Source organism: Panulirus ornatus, chromosome 56 (genome assembly GCF_036320965.1).
Source record: "Panulirus ornatus isolate Po-2019 chromosome 56, ASM3632096v1, whole genome shotgun sequence".
NCBI lineage: Eukaryota > Metazoa > Arthropoda > Malacostraca > Decapoda > Palinuridae > Panulirus > Panulirus ornatus.
The window spans coordinates 26,726,301-26,738,564 of NC_092279.1; the positions used below are offsets into that span (position 1 = coordinate 26,726,301).

Sequence of the window (12,264 nt, forward strand, 5' to 3'; positions counted from 1 at the left end):
GCACACTGAAATGGACTGTTGGTGCTCACATGCTTAAAAATACATGTCTCAGTGACCAGATGCAGAGTGATTTCACCATCAGAGTGTCAAAATTTCACCATCAGAGTGTCATATGCTTATACCCACAACAGACTTTAGCCGTGTATTGCCTTTGAAAACATATGGGAGCAGACAAGGTTTTTTGCAGACACTGTATAGTTAACAAGATAAGGACGGTTTGTTGATTTTACTTTGGCACACTAGTAGTAAGGATGGTGAGAGAATTAGTATCAAAGAGAAATTACTATGAGAAATCAAATGCCTGAGATTAACAGACCAAAGGATTATACAGTATTAGTCATATATATGTGACTTTGAGTAAGTGTGCCAAAATTATAATTTCAATGTCTGAGGATGATTCTTACATGGAACAACCTACAGAGAATTGTAGGAATCATTAATGGAAAGTCACAAATCATTACTGTATATAACTAATTAAAGACCCGCCACAAGAGCATGCATAAAACTGAAGGTTAAAGCCATCACTAACACTACTCAAAGAATTATCTCATTTTTGGTGCTAGCTGAGAGTTCTTTGTATGGAAGAACTATGGAGTTTATCACCACCACCTCAGAAGGGACTTTGACATCATTACCTGAAGCAAAAGATAAAATGATACGTAAAATATTTACAAGAAGAATATGTTATACTACTTATTTACTTAAAAAAATTACCCAAGTACCTCATACACTATGCATGTAGTTTTTCGCAGATGATGCTAATGTCAAATCAGTTTAAGCATAGAATTAGAGCACATTGGAAGTAATTTAATCTGTAAACTAAAAAATGTGAGTATGAGATAATGGGACATATATCTAAAGAAAATATGATTATTAGTAATCCCAAAGTACAATATTACCATTCACCAGGAAAAAATCAAAAGCCTCATGAATATCAGTTCTGCAAATGCTCATTCCTTATCGTATATACTTTTTGTCATGTTTAGTACCAGCCATGCTAAACCTCCTTCAACCAGTTTCCTTACTGCACACTAAAGCATCTTCCTCCACATCCCTATGAAATTCATTAACCAAAAAAATAATTACCTCTGTATTCTGTTCGCTTGATTTGGTACATTACACACAACAGTTAGAGAAAGGCTGTGAGCAAATGAGGCCTTTTCTTTGTCTGTTTCTGGTGCTACCTCATTAACACAGGAAATGGCAAACAAGTATGATAAATAAAAGCAAACTATCAACCTCATTCTTTTGTTCAAAACATATAATGCAAGTCTCAGACTTTATCAAGTGCACCCTTTTCAAGCTTCCTTTCCTGTCTGTCTATCTATCTATATAAATTGTCTAATCATAAACCCAAGAACCCTTTAATGGGGCTTCTGCAGCTTCAAGGCTGTGTTACAACCAGTAACAGGTAAAGGATGGCCTCCCTTGGGGTGAGAAGTTCCTCAAAGAAACTGTGCTGCTTTCCATTCACTGACACTGATGCAACTTTGCCAAAGGTGACTTTTCACTTGCAGCATAACAATATGCAGGCTCAGTCCAGTAATGCATATATATATATATATATATATATATATATATATATATATATATATATATATATATATATATATATATATATAAATATATATATATATATATATATATATATATATATATATATATATATATATATATATATATATATATTTTTCTTTCATACTATTCGCCATTTCCCGAGTCAGCGAGGTAGCATTAAGAACAGAGGACTGGGCCTCTGAGGAAACATCCTCATCCAGCCCCCTTCTCTGTTCCTTCCTTTGGGAAAAAAAAAAAAAGAGAGGGGAGGATCTCCAGCCCCCCACTCCCTTCCCTTTTAGTCGCCTTCTACGACATGCAGGGAATACGTGGGAAGTATTCTTTCTCCCCTATCCCCAGGGATATATATATATATATGGTGTGGGAGGAAAGTTGTTAGAAGCAGTGAAAAGTTTTTATCGAGGATGTAAGGCATGTGTACGTGTAGGAAGAGAGGAAAGTGATTGGTTCTCAGTGAATGTAGGTTTGCGGCAGGGGTGTGTGATGTCTCCATGGTTGTTTAATTTGTTTATGGATGGGGTTGTTAGGGAGGTAAATGCAAGAGTTTTGGAAAGAGGGGCAAGTATGAAGTCTGTTGGGAATGAGAGAGCTTGGGAAGTGAGTCAGTTGTTGTTCGCTGATGATACAGCGCTGGTGGCTGATTCATGTGAGAAACTGCAGAAGCTGGTGACTGAGTTTGGAAAAGTGTGTGGAAGAAGAAAGTTAAGAGTAAATGTGAATAAGAGCAAGGTTATTAGGTACAGTAGGGTTGAGGGTCAAGTCAATTGGGAGGTGAGTTTGAATGGAGAAAAACTGGAGGAAGTGAAGTGTTTTAGATATCTGGGAGTGGATCTGGCAGCGGATGGAACCATGGAAGGGGAAGTGGATCATAGGGTGGGGGAGGGGGCGAAAATCCTGGGGGCCTTGAAGAATGTGTGGAAGTCGAGAACATTATCTCGGAAAGCAAAAATGGGTATGTTTGAAGGAATAGTGGTTCCAACAATGTTGTATGGTTGCGAGGCGTGGGCTATGGATAGAGTTGTGCGCAGGAGGATGGATGTGCTGGAAATGAGATGTTTGAGGACAATGTGTGGTGTGAGGTGGTTTGATCGAGTGAGTAACGTAAGGGTAAGAGAGATGTGTGGAAATAAAAAGAGCGTGGTTGAGAGAGCAGAAGAGGGTGTTTTGAAGTGGTTTGGGCACATGGAGAGGATGAGTGAGGAAAGATTGACCAAGAGGATATATGTGTCGGAGGTGGAGGGAACAAGGAGAAGAGGGAGACCAAATTGGAGATGGAAAGATGGAGTGAAAAAGATTTTGTGTGATCGGGGCCTGAACATGCAGGAGGGTGAAAGGAGGGCAAGGAATAGAGTGAATTGGAGCGATGTGGTATACCGGGGTTGACATGCTGTCAGTGGATTGAAGCAGGGCATGTGAAGCGTCTGGGGGTAAACCATGGAAAGCTGTGTAGGTATGTATATTTGCGTGTGTTGACGTATGTATATACATGTGTATGGGGGGGGTTGGGCCATTTCTTTCGTCTGTTTCCTTGCGCTACCTCGCAAACGCGGGTGAAAGCGACAAAGTATAATAAAAAAAAAAATATATATACATATATATATTTTTTTTTTTGCCGGTCTCGCGCGTTTGCGAGGTAGCGCAAGGAAACAGACGAAAGAAATGGCCCAACCCACCCCCATACACATGCCTTGATTCAATCCACTGACAGCACGTCAACCCCGGTATACCACATCGCTCCAATTCACTCTATTCTTTGCCCTCCTTTCACCCTCCTGCATGTTCAGGCCCCGATCACACAAAATCTTTTTCACTCCATCTTTCCATCTCCAATTTGGTCTCCCTCTTCTCCTCGTTCCCTCCACCTCCGACACATATATCCTCTTGGTCAATCTTTCCTCACTCATTCTCTCCATGTGACCAAACCATTTCAAAACACCCTCTTCTGCTCTCTCAACCACGCTCTTTTTATTTCCACACATCTCTCTCACCCTTACATTACTTACTCGATCAAACCACCTCACACCACACATTGTCCTCAAACATCTCATTTCCAGCACATCCATCCTCCTGCGCACAAAACTCTATCCATAGTCCACGCCTCGCAACCATACAACATTGCTGGAACCACTATTCCTTCAAACATACCCATTTTTGCTTTCCGAGATAATGTTCTCGACTTCCACACATTCTTCAAGGCTCCCAGAATTTTCGCCCCCTCCCCCACCCTATGATCCACTTCCGCTTCCATGGTTCCATCCGCTGCCAGATCCACTCCTAGATATCTAAAACACTTCACTTCCTCCAGTTTTTCTCCATTCAAACTCACCTCCCAATTGACTTGACCCTCAACCCTACTGTACCTAATAACCTTGCTCTTATTCACATTTACTCTTAACTTTCTTCTTTCACACACTTTACCAAACTCAGTCACCAGCTTCTGCAGTTTCTCACATGAATCAGCCACCAGCGCTGTATCATCAGCGAACAACAACTGACTCACTTCCCAAGCTCTCTCATCCACAACAGACTTCATACTTGCCCCTCTTTCCAAAACTCTTGCATTTACCTCCCTAACAACCCAATCCATAAACAAATTAAACAACCATGGAGACATCACACACCCCTGCCGCAAACCTACATTAACTGAGAACCAATCACTTTCCTCTCTTCCTACACGTACACATGCCTTACATCCTCGATAAAAACTTTTCACTGCCTCTAACAACTTGCCTCCCACACCATATATTCTTAATACCTTCCATGTATATATATATATATATATATATATATATATATATATACATTTATTCATTCAATTTTATTTTGCTTTATCGGTCTCCCGTGTTAGCAAGGCAGTGCAAGGAAACAGACGAAAGAATGGCCCAACCCACCCACATACACATGTATATGCATACAAGTCCACACACGCACATATACATACCTATACATCTCAACGTATACATATATATATACACATACAGACATATACATACATACACGTGTACACATTTCATACTGTTTTCCTTTATTCATTCCCATCGCCACCCCGCCACACATGAAATAACAACTCCCTCCCCTTCATGTGTGCGAGGTAGTGCTAGGAAAAGACAACAAAGGCCACATTCGTTCACACTCAGTCTCTAGCTGTCGTGTAATAATGCACCGAAAGCACAGCTCCCTTTCCATATCCAGGCCCAACAGAACTTTCCATGGTTTACCCCAGATGCTTCACATGCCCTGGTTCAATCCACTGACAGCATGTCGACCCCGGTATACCACATCGTTCCAATTCACTCTATTCCTTGCATGCCTTTCACATTCCTGCATGTTCAGGCCCTTATCACTCAAAATCTTTTTCACTCCATCTTTCCACCTCCAATTTGGTCTCCCACTTCTCGTTCCCTCCACCTCCGACACATATATCCTCTTGGTCAATCTTTCCTCACTCATTCTCTCCATGTGACCAAACCATTTTTAAACACCCTCTTCCGCTCTCTCAACCACACTCTTTTTATTTCCACACATCTCTCTTACCCTTACATTACTTACTTGATCAAACCACCTCACACCACATATTGTCCTCAAACATATCATTTCCAGCACATCCACCCTCCTCCGCACAACTCTATCCATAGCCCATGCCTTGCAACCATATAACATTCTTGGAACCACTATTCCTTCAAACATACCTAATTTTGCTTTCGGATATAATGTTCTTGACTTCCACACATTTTTCAACGCTCCCAGAGCTTTCGCCCCTTTTCCCACCTTATCATTCACTTCTGCTTCCATGATTCCATCCACAACCAAATCCACTCCCAGATATCTAAAACACTTCACTTCCCCCAGTTTTTCTCCACTCAAACTTACCTCCGAGTTGACTTGTCCCTCAACCCTACTGTACCTAATAACCTTGCTCTTATTCACATTTACTCTCAGCTTTCTTCTTTCACACACTTTACCAAACTCAGTCTCCAGCTTCTGCAGTTTCTCACATGAATCAGCCACCAGCGCTGTATCATCAGCGAACAACAACTGACTCACTTCCCAAGCTCTCTCATCCACAACAGAATGCATACTTGCCCCTCTTTCCAAAAGTCTTGCATTCACCTCCCTAACAACCCCATCCATAAACAAATCAAACAACCATGGAGACATCACACACCCCTGCTGCAAACCTACATTCACTGAGAACCAATCACTTTCCTCTCTTCCTACACATACACATGGCTTACATCCTCGATAAAAACTTTTCACTGCTTCTAACAACTTGCCTCCCACACCATATATTGTTAATACCTTCCACAGAGCATCTCTATCAACTCTATCATATGCCTTCTCCAGATCCATAAATGCCACATACAAATCCTTTTGCTTTTCTAAGTATTTCTCACATACATTCTTCAAAGCAAACACCTGATCCACATATCCTCTACCACTTCTGAAACCACACTGCTCTTCCCCAATCTGATGCTCTGTACATGCCTTCACCCTCTCAATCAATACCCTCCCATATAATTTACCAGGAATACTCAACAAACTTATACCTCTGTAATTTGAGCACTCACTCTTATCCCCTTTGCCTTTGTACAATGGCACTATGCAAGCATTCCGCCAATCCTCAGGCACCTCATGATGAATCATACATACATTGAATAACCTTACCAACCAGTCAAAAATACAGTCACCCCCTTTTTTAATAAATTCCACTGCAATACCATCCAAACCTGCTGCCTTGCCGGCTTTCATCTTCCGCAAAGCTTTTACTACCTCTTCTCTGTTTACCAAATCATTTTCCCTAACCTTCTCACTTTGCACACCACCTTGACCAAAACACCCTATGTCTGCCACTCTATCATCAAACACATTCAACAAACCTTCAAAATACTCACTCCACTCCATCTCCTTCTCACATCACCACTACTTGTTATCACCTCCCCATTATCCCCTTTCACTGAAGTTCCCATTTGCTCCCTTGTCTTACGCACTTTATTTACCTCCTTCCAAAGCATCTTTTTATTCTCCCTAAAATCTAATGATACTCTCTCACCCCAACTCTCATTTGCCCTCTTTTTCACCTCTTGCACCTTTCTCTTGACCTCCTGCCTCTTTCTTTTATACATCTCCCACTCATTTGCATTTTTTCCCTGCAAAATTTGTCTAAATGCCTCTCTCTTCTCTTTCACTATTAATCTTACTTCTTCATTCCACCACTCACTACCCTTTCTAATCAACCCATCTCCCACGCTTCTCATGCCACAAGCATCTTTTGCGCAAGCCATCACTGCTTCCCTAAATACATCCCATTCCTCCCCTACTCCCCTCACCTCCTTTGTTCTCACTTTTTTCCATTCTGTACTTAGTCTCTCCTGGTACTTCCTCACACAAGTCTCCTTCCCAAGCTCACTTACTCTCACCACCCTCTTCACCCCAACATTCTCTCTTCTTTCCTGAAAACCCATACAAATCTTCACCTTAGCCTCCACAAGATAATGATCAGACATCTCTCCAGTTGCACCTCTCAGCACATTAACATCCAAAAGTCTCTCTTTCGCGTGCCTGTCAATTAACACGTAATCCAATAACGCTCTCTGGCCATCTTTCCTACTTACATACGTATACTTATGTATATCTCACTTTTTAAACCAGGTATTCTCAATCACCAGTCCTTTTTCGGCACATAAATCTACAAGCTCTTCACCATTTCCATTTACAACACTGAACACCCCATGTATACCAATTATTCCCTCAACTGCCTCATTACTCACCTTTGCATTCAAATCACCCATCACTATAACCCGGTCTTGTGCATCAAAACTACTAACACACTCATTCAGCTGCTCCCAAAACACTTGCCTCTCATGATCTTTCTTCTCATGCCCAGGTGCATATGCACCAATAATCACCCATCTCTCTCCATCAACTTTCAGTTTTACCCATATTAATCTAGAATTTACTTTCTTACATTCTATCACATACTACCACAACTCCTGTTTCAGGAGTAGTGCTACTCCTTCCCTCGCTCTTGTCCTCTCACTAACCCCTGACTTTACTCACAAGACATTCCTAAACCACTCTTCCCCTTTACCTTTGAGCTTCGTTTCACTCAGAACCAAAACATCCAGGTTCCTTTCCTCAAACATACTACCTATCTCTCCTTTTTTCACATCTTGGTTACATCCACACACATTTAGACACCCCCAATCTGAGCCTTCGAGGAGGATGAGCACTCCCCGCGTGACTCCTTTCTCAACCCACATTAACAAGGTAGCTCCAGGTATAGACATACAAGTGACCTCATTCGCTTATATCCACTTTCATGCTATCATGCATAATGCAATGAAACTGAAGACCCTTTACCACAATCAGGCCCTAGAGATTTTTTGATGGTTTCCCTTGATTGCATCATACGTCCTGCTTCAGTCCACCGACAACATGGTGTCGTCTGTATACCACATCACTCCAATTTGCTCTATCCCATGCATGCATCAACACCTTCCTACATGTTCAGGCCCCAAACTCTCAAAACACTGTTCTCTTCATCCTTCCATTTTGTCCTTGGTTTCCACCAGTTCCTGTTCCCTCCACTTCAGACATTTATATCCTCCTAGTCATGTTATCTCACTTATTCTCTCCATATGTCAAAACCACTTTAGAACACACTCTTCAGTTCTCTCATACATACTCATTACTACCACACCTCTCTCTTACCCTGTCATTTCATATCTAATAACCTTACTCACACCAAAGGCTATCCTCAAACAGTTCATTTCCAAAACATCCACTCTCTTATATTTTTGCCTAAGGCCCATGCCTCGCATCCATACAGCACCAACGGGATTACTAGATCATCAAACATACCCATCTCTTCCTTTAAAGACAGTGATCTCTCTTTTCATACATTCTCCAATGCATCTAGGACCTCCCATCCCATGACTCAATTGAGCTCCCATGATTCCAATTGTTTTCATGTCCACTTCCATGTACCTAAAACACTCCATTTACTCTAACTTTTCTCTATTCAAACTCATACTCCAAACAACCTGTCCCTCTTCACTGCTAAACCTAATAACCTTATTTTTATTTACATTCATCCTCATCTTTCTCCTGTTACATTCTCCCAAACTCAAGCATCAGCTTCTGCAGTTTTTCACTTGAATCTGCTACCCATGTCATCAGCGAACAACTGACTCACCTTCCAGCTACCTCTACCCCAACAGACTGCATCCTTCTCTCTCTCTATGACCCTCTTATCAACCATTCCATTCATAAACAAACTAAATATCTAAGCCACAGAGCATCACACTCCTGATGCAAACCCACCATCTACTGGAACCACTCACCCTCTCTCTTTATACTTGTTTAGATGCCTTACTCTCTTGATAAAAACAACTTCACTGCTTCCAGCAGCTCTCCTCTCACACCTTATATTAGCAACATCTTCCATAGAGCATCTTTAATTAGCAACATCTTCCACAGAGCATCTTCATCAACCCTACCATACGCTTTCTCTGGATCCATAAATGTCACAAACAGGTTCATCTGTTTATCCAAGTACTTTTCACATCCATTTTTCAAAGCAAACACTTGCTTCACACATCTACCACTCCTGAAGCCATATTGTTCCTTCCCAATCTGAAACTCTTTGTATGCCACCATCTCTCAAGCACCATTCTCCAATACCAGCTGCACTCAACAAACTTATACCTCTGTAATCTGAACATTCACTTTTGTATCCCTTGCCTTTATACAGTGGCACTATACAGGCATTCTGCCAATCCTCAGGCACCTTACCATGAGCCATACATATACTGAAAATCCTACCAAATAACAAAACCGTCATTCCCTTTCTTAACTAATTCAACTGCAATACCATCCACTTCAACCACTTTGCGGGACTTCATTTTACACAATGCATTAAACATCTTTCTCTTTTCACAAAACCACTTTCCATGACTCTCTCTCTTCGTATACCTCCATGTATACTTCCATTCCAAAACATTCCACATCTGCTACCTTATGATCTGATACATTTAACATCCCTGAAAAATATTCACTCCATTTCCTCTTCACGTCATTTCTGCCAATTACCTCTTCCCCATTTGCCTGAATCACTGATTTTCCCATTTTTCTTTTGTCTTTCTCACACTATTTACCTCCTTCCAAAACATTTTTTTTCCTCTCTGACATTTGTTGATACACAGTCACCTCAATTTTCATTTTCCCTCTTTTTCTGTCCCAGTACCTACCTCTTGACCACCTGTAGCTTTCTCCTGTACATCTCCCAATCACTTGCACCCTTTTCTGTAACATAATGCCTATACACCTCTCTTTTCTCTTTCACAAGCAATTTGACTTCCTCATCCCACTACATATTACCCTTTCTCACCTGTCTACCTCCCACCTTCCGTATGCTACATACTTCTCTCATACCTGTAAGCAGTGCTTACACAAGCAATTTGACTTCCTCATCCCACTACATATTACCCTTTCTCACCTGTCTACCTCCCACCTTCCGTATGCTACATACTTCTCTCATACCTGTAAGCAGTGCTTCTTTAAACATCTCCAACTCCTCATAAATTTCCTTTGTTTCATTTACCCATTTACTTTACTTATTTGCTTTTATACACTCAGTCTTTCCTAGTATCTCTTCTAACAAGCCTCTTTTCCAAGCTCACTCATATTTACAACCCTCTCTCTCATTGTCAAAAGCTTCTATAAAACTTCACCCTCCCCCTCACCATAATATAATCTGGCATCCCACCGGCGGCCCTTCTCAACACACTCACACCCAGTCTCTCCCCTGCATGCTTGTCAGTTAGTACATAATCCAATAATGATCCCTTATCATCTTTCCTAATCATCTATGCATAATCATGTATGTCCATCTTTTTAAGCCAGGTATTCCCAATTGCCAGTCCTTTACTTGCACAAAACTCCACAAGTTCACCATTCTCATTCACAACACCAGGGACTCTAAAAACCCCAATTTTACCCTTAACTTCCACATCATCCACCATTGCATTCAAATTACCCATCACAAATACTCAAATCCCTTGCATCAAAACAAATGACACACTTGCTCATCTATTTCCCGTGTATGCAAGATAGTGTAAGGAACAGTTGAATGAGGCTTGGAGGTGATAAACCTCGTTTGGCTCTTGCCTCTATTCCTTAATTTGGAAAGCAGTATACATGGGTAGGATTTCCAAACTCCACCCCATCCCATCTTATTTGCCTTCTTCAAATGCAGATTTTCTTTCATACATATTCGCCATTTCCCATGCCAGCAAGGTAGCATTAAAAACAAAGGACCGAACCTTGAAGGAAATATCCTCACTTGGCCCCCCTTCTCTGTTCCTTCTTTTGGAAAATTAAAAAACAGAAGAGGATTTCTGCTCCCTCTCCCTCCCCTTTAAGATGCCATCTAAGACACGCAGGCAATACATGAGAAGTATTCTTTCTTCCCTATCCCCAAATTGGGGTGTCTCAATGTGTGTGGATGTAACCAAGATGAGAAAAAAGAAGAGATAGGTAGTATGTTTGAGGAAAGAAACCTGGGTATTCTGGCTCTGAGTGAAATGAAATTCAAGGGTGAAGGGGAAGAGTGGTTTGGGAAAGTCTTGGGAGTAAAGTCAGGGGTTGGTGAGAGGACAAGAGCAAAGGAAGGAGCAGCATTACTCCTAAAGCAGAGTTGTGGGAGTATGTGATAGAGTTCAAGAAAGTGAATTCTAAATTGATTTGGATAAAACTGAAAGTGGATAGAGAGAGAGAGATGGGTGATTATTGGTGCATATGCATCTGGTCATGGGAAGAAAGATCATGAGAGGCAAGTGTCTTGGGAGCAGCGAGTGAGTGCGTTAGAAGCTTTGATGCACAAGACCAGATAATGATGATGGGCGATTTAAATGCGGAGGTGAGTAATGTGGCAGTTGAGGGTATAATTGATGAACAGGGCATGTTCAGTGTTGTAAATGGTGAAGAGCTTTGGGCTTGTGTGCTGAAAAAGACTGGTAATTGAGAATACCTGGTTTAAAAAGAGAGATATACATAAGTATACGTATGTGAGTAGGAGAGATGGTCAAAGGGCATTATTGGATTATGTGTTAATTGATAGGCATGTAAAAGAGAGTTTTGGATGTTAATGTGCTGAGAGGGGCAGCTGGAGGGATGTCTAATCACTACCTTTTGGAGGCAAAGGTGAAGATTTGTAGAGGTTTTCAAAAAAGAGGAGATAATGTTGGGGAGAAGAGAATGATGAGAGTAAGTGAGCTTGGAAAGCTTGGAAAGGAGACTTGATTGAGGAAGTAACAGGAGAGATTGAGTGTAGAATGGCAAAAGTGAGAGCAAATGACATAAGGGGACTGGGTGAGGAATGAGATGTATTTAGGGAAGCAGTGATGGCTTGTGCAAAAAATGCATGTGACATGAGAAAGGTGGGAGGTGAGCAGATTAGCAAGGGTAGTGAGTGGTGGGATGAATAAGAAAGGTTGTTGGTGAAAGAGTGAAAGAGATAAGAGAGGCGCTTAGATGATTTTTGCAAGGAAGTAATACAAATGACTGGGAGATGAATAAAAGAAAGCAATGAGAGGTCAAGAGAAAGGTGCAAGGGTTGAAAAAGAGGGCAAATGAGAGCTGGGGAGAGTATCATTAAACTTTAGGGAGAATAAAAAGGTGTCTTGA

At 41.3% G+C, this 12,264-nt stretch overlaps 1 long non-coding RNA gene across 1 annotated transcript in view; it reads right to left on the reverse strand.

Annotated features, from left to right (window-relative positions):
• The window catches only part of LOC139766037 (uncharacterized), a 39,321-nt gene extending 37,859 nt beyond the window's left edge, over positions 1 to 1,462 (reverse strand). The window contains exon 1 of the long non-coding RNA XR_011716772.1: positions 530 to 1,462. This is a non-coding gene — a long non-coding RNA (uncharacterized lncRNA). The remainder of the gene's footprint in view (positions 1 to 529) is intronic.
• Positions 1,463 to 12,264: the final 10,802 nt, after the last annotated feature.